This window comes from Ciconia boyciana, chromosome 14, assembly GCF_034638445.1.
Source record: "Ciconia boyciana chromosome 14, ASM3463844v1, whole genome shotgun sequence".
NCBI lineage: Eukaryota > Metazoa > Chordata > Aves > Ciconiiformes > Ciconiidae > Ciconia > Ciconia boyciana.
Genome location: NC_132947.1, coordinates 5619449 through 5626669, shown reverse-complemented (window position 1 = coordinate 5626669; position 7221 = coordinate 5619449).

Below are 7221 nucleotides of genomic sequence, written 5' to 3'. Positions count from 1 at the left end.
AAACAGTCATTACTCAATTCATATTTTATGCTATTTAACTGCAGCCTATAGTAATCTTCATCATCCTTTTTGCAGCTACATTATAGTAAAACAGTGAATTTCTGCCCATCACTATTATGCTAATGACGGACATATAAAATCCTTGCCCCTAGATTCTGATTCATCACAAAATGCATACGATTCCTGCGTCCTCTTCAGCTATATATCATTACAACAGATAGTCACTACCAGTCCAACTTCAACTTTAACTGGTATAGACATTAGGTCAATCTTTGCTTGCAAAATTGCAAATATCAAAAGCAGAAAGTCTGACTCCTAGTTCTCTATTCCTAGTCTGAGAAAAGATAAAACAGTAAAAGAGAAAAATGTCAAAACAACAATAAATTATTTCAGAGCCAGGGATAATAAATTTCATTATGGCCCTTCTAACATGTGAAGCGCTGTTATTCAAAACTCAAAAGGCATGGAAACAATTGCACTTCAGAGTGAGAAAAGTACGATCACAACTCTTTTGTTCTTCTAGTACAAACGTGTGTACACACGTGCAACCCTTGCTAAAAGCTGTGATGCATTCTGTCTCATTAGTTCAGCAAGGTATATCCAGACTTCAGAGAACAGCTTAAAGCATCATTGTTTCTTTGGAAGTGAAAGCCAATAAAAATCCTGACAAAGGAATGCAGCCAGACTGTTAACACAGTTGTACAAATTCTAGTCCTTCTTCATTCCCTCCCTCATCAAGTCCTTCAATCAATAAAACAGCTTTTTGAACTTTCCTTTTGTTCTAGTTTGCCTCAATATTCTATTCAATGCTTACCACAATGTATCTTCTAAAATATATGAAAAGTAACATTGTACTAAGAAATTATCTCAGATTGTCTCTTTTCTCCATGCCCTTAGCAACACAACCATGGCCTGAAAACGTTTGCAGCTGAAGAATTTTCGCCAGGGAAATAGCATAATACCTAGGAAGCTCAAATGACAATCAATTAATCTAAACAGCCTGGTGCCTGGTTAGCTATTTGCTTTTAAGAAGCACTCAGAGGCAAAAAGCAGAAGCAAAATCCTAGCTGTGCTAACTGTTAGAGGGATATACTTGACCCTCGGAAAGAGATTAGCATCTCATTTTCTTCCTCTACCCTGTTTCTTTATTCCTTTTCTCTACTTCCCCCATTAAGTCTCCTATTGTATTTTTTAACTTTTTGTTTATTCCTCCTCCTTTTTCCTTTTGTTGTCTTTATAGAGAAAAGGGTCTCCTGTGAAAAGCAAGTTAATTGACTTTCTCTTTCCCCCTTCCTTTGCCTATTGTTTTTTCCCCATTATCTTTCCTATTTTCCCACAAAACACTGCTACCTTCCCTGTCCCATTTTGGTTAATGCCCCAGTATTCTGCCCTAACAGCTAGGGGAGAACATTCTTTTGGCACCCACTCTTTTCTTATAATCTGATTTACTAGCACTTGCTTTACCAACCCTGATAAGGTAGGGTGAAATGCAGTTGTGGAAAACGTGAGAAAGGGAAAAGCTACATCAGCTGCATTCAAAACTGACATGCAGGTTGAATGGTGCACTTACTCTTCCGCTCCCTCTCTTCCTATCCTGATGTTTCAACCACAGAGAAGATAATATATGTACTTAAATGTACAAAATGTACAGAACTCCTGCCATGTCTAAAGTACTGCATTGCTATTATTCCCAGCCTCATGTTATTAAACTGAATGTGAGGTCGAGACCCTCCAGAATAAATACAATCATGTCAATGAGAACAGCTAAATAGATTAAGAATTCCCATGTTACATTAGACTTATGTTCATTTTGTAATTCTGTATGTTTATTTTGCAGACTACTGCCTCTTCTGGAAAGAGCTGTTCCTTTTGAACCATCAAGAAGGATGCTGCCAACTCTTGTTCTTCCAGCAAATCAGACTAAACACAACATAGCCACAGACATGAATTTCATAACTATGACTACCTTGGATATCTGTGCCATCTGTTATTTACCAACAGCATCTCAAGCTGAAAACGATGTGGTAATCTGGATCTGAATGGCAATTATCTCTTTGCCATAAGATGTGCTAGGCCCGCAACGCACACCTAAATGGATTTTTAGAATGTACAAAAATAGCTGTGCACCCTATATACACTGCAGAAAGGGTTAGAGCATAGCACATACACTTCGGCAATGCATGAGCTTCCTTAACCTCGTTTAGTTAAGCCTGCACCAGCCCTAGGCCACACAATCTGCACAGATGGTCTGCAGTTGTTACCCCAGATTTCATGCTACAGCCCCCTGGTCCCCATACACACAGTCTTTCTAGGTACTAGAATGATTTAACCTACTCAGCCTCTGCATCAGACTTGAATACTCCCAGAGGACTGAGAGTTAGATCACTCACAACACTGGTGCCCAACTTGGCCTTGTCTGTGTGTTCAGACATCTGTGTGATTTCATCCCAACAAATGGTCTGAAGAAAATCTGGAGGATTATAATATCATGCCATTGCAAAATATAATGTATTCACAAAGCTAGGTTCAGTAACTAAAGGTTCAGGTTCAATCGAAGCTTATCAACAAAGCAAGCTGCTCTCAGAGGGCTAGGTGTGAGCAGCACTTGCAGTTTGTCATGTCACACTGTTTAAATAATACAGGTTCATTTTTCATTTTATTTTCCCTTTACTAGTTCATACAGACAGACACTTGTTTATTTCTCTCTGAAAGTCTTTTCTTAGTGAGAGATAAGTTACTCGGGGAGAGGAAAGGTTATACATTCAAACATAGTGTCAAGGTTGTTGCTAGACTGATGAGTCTCAGCTGTGGATCCTCCAGAAAAAGAAATGGTCAGACCTGTGCTTGTATTTAAAATTGCATTTACCAAGAAGTTGCAATAAGGAGACAGTAACTTCATTAGTAGCTGGTAACAGCAGCAGAACCTTTATCTATACTATCCTACAAGGCAGCACCAGAAACATTAATTTCTTACTAACATTGTCAAGTACAAATTTGAAGAGATTTGCCACAGAAGAAAGGCAGTTATGACCAGCCTGTTTGGTTTTCATATAGGTGAATAAATGATTATCACACTCCCTCCCTCTTCTCATCATCCTCCAGACTGGCTTCTGCCCAAACTGATTTGCTTTGGTACTCGTGTTTTCTTCCTCCTGCCAGTGTACCTCCAGAAATAAGCTGTCCCTCCCAAGGGGTCTGCTTCTCTGCCTTCTTCATTTTAAAATGTGCTAAATTCTTTTGGCAAGACAGCCACCTCAGTTCTCCCCCTCTAGCTTCTTATTTGCTGGCAGCTCTCTGTCCATTCTTTACAAACACAAGAAGTGTTCAGATTGATCATATTTTGATATGGAATTCTCTTTGTGCAGTAACATGCCCAAACCTGAATAAATGTCAAGGAAAAGAACTGTTTCACCTACTAATTACAGAAAATTCTCTTCCTCTAAAATCCTGTTATTTTCACAAAGACAGAGACTGTTTGGATCCAGGAAGTGAGGTCAGGTTCAGATCCTGGGGAGAGTGGTGGGTAGTGACAGGACTTAGGATTTTTGCAGCATTCCTTATCCAGAGATCTGAGCCCTGTCTCCAGTATATTACAACAGCAGGATATGTTATCTTATGCAAACTCCTTCCTAAATTTCACAATAGCTGAAACAAGCAGGAATCATTAGATTTGTGTCCTATTGCTCTACTGCTATGAAGGCTGAAAAACAGCCATACAGTTCCTTCTTTACTTTGCTTTTATCTAACTAAACTGTAATATGGTCAGAGCAGAGGCGTTTGTCCTCTTCATTGTTTACCAAGTATCTACATTACTTTTAATGGTATATAGATATTAAAAATAATAAAAAGAATGGCAAAACAGAAAAAGGTAACAGAACTCTCCTCCTTTAAGCAAGTTACCCAATTGCAACCCCTACAAAATGCTCAGTTGCCCTTTTACTACATCTGGTTCAAAGGCCACTAAAAATGGGATTCTTTGCACTGACATCAAAGGGCTCTGAATAGGGCTGTCCGTAACAGGAGGGGAGACAAGATTAACTTCAGCTTTCTGGCTATAGAACCCAAGCAAAAAGTAACAAATAATAACCAGAAGATAAGGTTTTCTTGAGAACCTACTGATTTCAGCACATTTTTTCAAACATCAGCTGCCATCTATTAGGTTGCTTGCTTTGTGAGAGTGATGCAGAGTGCACTATTAAACACACAGTGTTTGAAGCTTAATATGACCTTTTCTTTCAATAACACTAAAGAACATTGTGATTAAGAAGGAAGCAAGAGAATGGGAAAAGAGATACGAATTGTTTATAAATGTAATAAATAGATTGGTTGCCTTTACTTAGAATCATATCTATATTGATCAGGCTTTCCTCTTGGCCTGCTGTGAAGCTGTAAGAATAGATATCAGTGCCAAAAAATTCTCCACTGCTCCTGAAACCCTACCGTACCTTTTAAATACAGGCTTTATTACTAGTGTAAATATATCCTAGAAGGTTAGCTTTTTAAGTGGTTTCTCTCAGTAACCAACCTTATTTAAACACATCTGGAACTTCTTTATAAGTCATAACTATTTTGTGTAGTCACCTGTATAATGAAGGTTAAATGCTGTGGAATTACTGCTAGGGTCTCTGATTGCTTCACAATCACATGAATGTATTTATGAAGTAGGGATACAAGGGGCAGAGAAGTACTAAACAAAACCAAGATTATGTTCCTAATTGAAATGGCAGTCCAGGGTCTTCAAATATAAAATCTGGAATCTGAGCTTACTTTTCTTAACATCATCTATTTCAGCTGCTTCACATTCCAGGACTCCTTCAGCCTTGACCTCATCTCTAAGATATATTCTCCCTTCAGTCAATTAGAAGTTCTCAAATATACAATATTTACACCTGGCAACAGGGCAGATCTGCTGATTGTCTTCCTCAAGCTGCTTGGGTAGCCCTAAGAATGAGGAAGTGCCCTAGCACAGGGGAATTCCTGTTGTGCGTGGAGAGTATAGCTGGCTCCTATAGCACTGCTGTGCTGTTCCTGCACAAGGGCAGGAAGGAGTATGGTGGAGGTGGGAAGATTAGAAGGTATAAAGGGAAGGATTAACTCCACACATTTTGTCCAGGGCTCTCAAGATTTTTGCAAAGTACCCATCCACCCTACAGATCTTGGAATTAAAATAGAAAAAGGAACCTACGAAGTTAAAACAGTTTTAAAGGAAAAGCTGTAAAATAGTATGAATTGGATCTCTGGCTTCTGATCTATGCCAGCTACCTCAATAGCTGCTACTCTATTTTTTTAACCAAATGAAAATATAATCCTTAAATAGATTTACGAAACCATTTTGCATCACTGATGCTGATATCCAGACATCACTTATTACTACCCCAACTCAAAATGGACCCTGGATTTTTACAATTTATTTGTTGCTCTTCGCTTAACCAGCATTCTTGTTTTGTGACTGCTATGTTTATTAAACAAAAAGGTCTCAAGTCATCGGGTAATGTGTGACACAAATAACTGGAGAATCAATGTAAATGAGAATCAGGCCCACAATGTCCAGAAGTATTAATTCCTTTGATGAGAGTCTCTTTCTTCCTGTAGAGTCTATGTCTTATCTTCTTTTAAAGCTTACATGAGGTCATTTGACCAAAACCTTGCCCTTCTTAATTTCTGGACCCTGATAGCTAATTTCAGAATATATTTTATTACTTCTTTTGTTTACACAGCACTCGGTATCAGTGCTGATATGGCCTCCCCTGGCTTTTCAGAGATTAAACAGCACACAGAAGAAAAAGTAGAGCAATGTAGAAGAGGCCTTCAAAATATCATTTTAAAAAACAGAACAATATTTTTTAGGAAAACGTGGTTAAATCAATTCACAACACAACACATGACCTTTTTTTGCCGTAACAAACCTATATATATGATACAGTTACATATTATTAATTTTAAACTTTTTGTTACTATGATAGTTTTACATCATTATTAACAAAAAAAAAATATGTTGCAATGAAGAAAATGAAATTCATAAATCAGAATTTGGACTCATGTCATTGTTACTTATCACACCAGCAACATATAACCAGTACTTCCTACTCACTGCAGTGAAGAGTTCTGTTAAACAGTAACTGCACAATAAATCTCTATTTTTTTCCTTTTTCAGATAAGTTAAAATGCAATCATAAGCATTTATCAAAATAAATCCTGTGTCCAACAGTATCAGGGTACAATATCTAGAACTTCCTGATTTGAAGCAATTAATTTTTCTACTTATGTAAGAAATGGAAATAACTTCAAAAACATTCTTTTTTCAGAGATGTTTTGTCACAATATTTTTCAAAATAGCAGCAGCTCTACGACTGTGAAGCCTAACTGTAACTCTGCTGATGCTTGGAGAGCATGACTTGAACACACGCAAACCCACAATCCAGCCAAGCAAACTGTATAAACATTCAGGTCACCGCAGTTACTCATCCTTAAAGGTAAGTAAGCACTTACTTTCCTAGATCAAGCATAGACTTCAATATAGCGCTAAGTTCAGTAATTTACATGGAATCTATTTTTCCCCCGCTGCATTAGGCATGAGAACATTAGCGACTGCAGTGAAACTATTTAAGATTAGCAGAACGAAAATCAACAAGGTACTTTCACAGTTCTGTTTCAGTGCTTGAATGTCAATACCTGAGCAAGCTACTTGCAGCTACGGCCTCAAGAACTGCACTCACTGCAGCGGGTACAAACCTTAGAAATTTACTGCAATCTTGTCTTTTCTAACCAGGTTTTGGAGATAGGGCATGATTAATGCTTCTGACATTTCAATTCGATATTGCAAAGTCTTGTCATTTGCACAAACTGTGCGAAACAAAAGCAATTTAAGTTTCCAGAGAGAGCCGTGGTCTCAGCAAAACTTGAGAAAAAGGAACTTTCTAGCTATTATCCTGTCTTTGATGACCATCGTGCTTTTGTTATTAGTTGGGAATATGATCAACTAAGTTCTCCCACAAAACTCTCAATCTTTAGAAGGTGACAGAAGGCGAGGTTTGACAAACTGACAAAACATGACATCTTAATGAGATTTTTTTGTAAGTGTTGTTACTGAATAGTCCACACCAGAAGCTGGAATCGGGGGCAGGGCTGGAGAAGAATGCGATGTGGTAGAGAACGGTGTTCCTCCTTCAGATCACATAATCTGAGTGATCCTGCCACTAGTCCTCTACTCACAAAACAGAT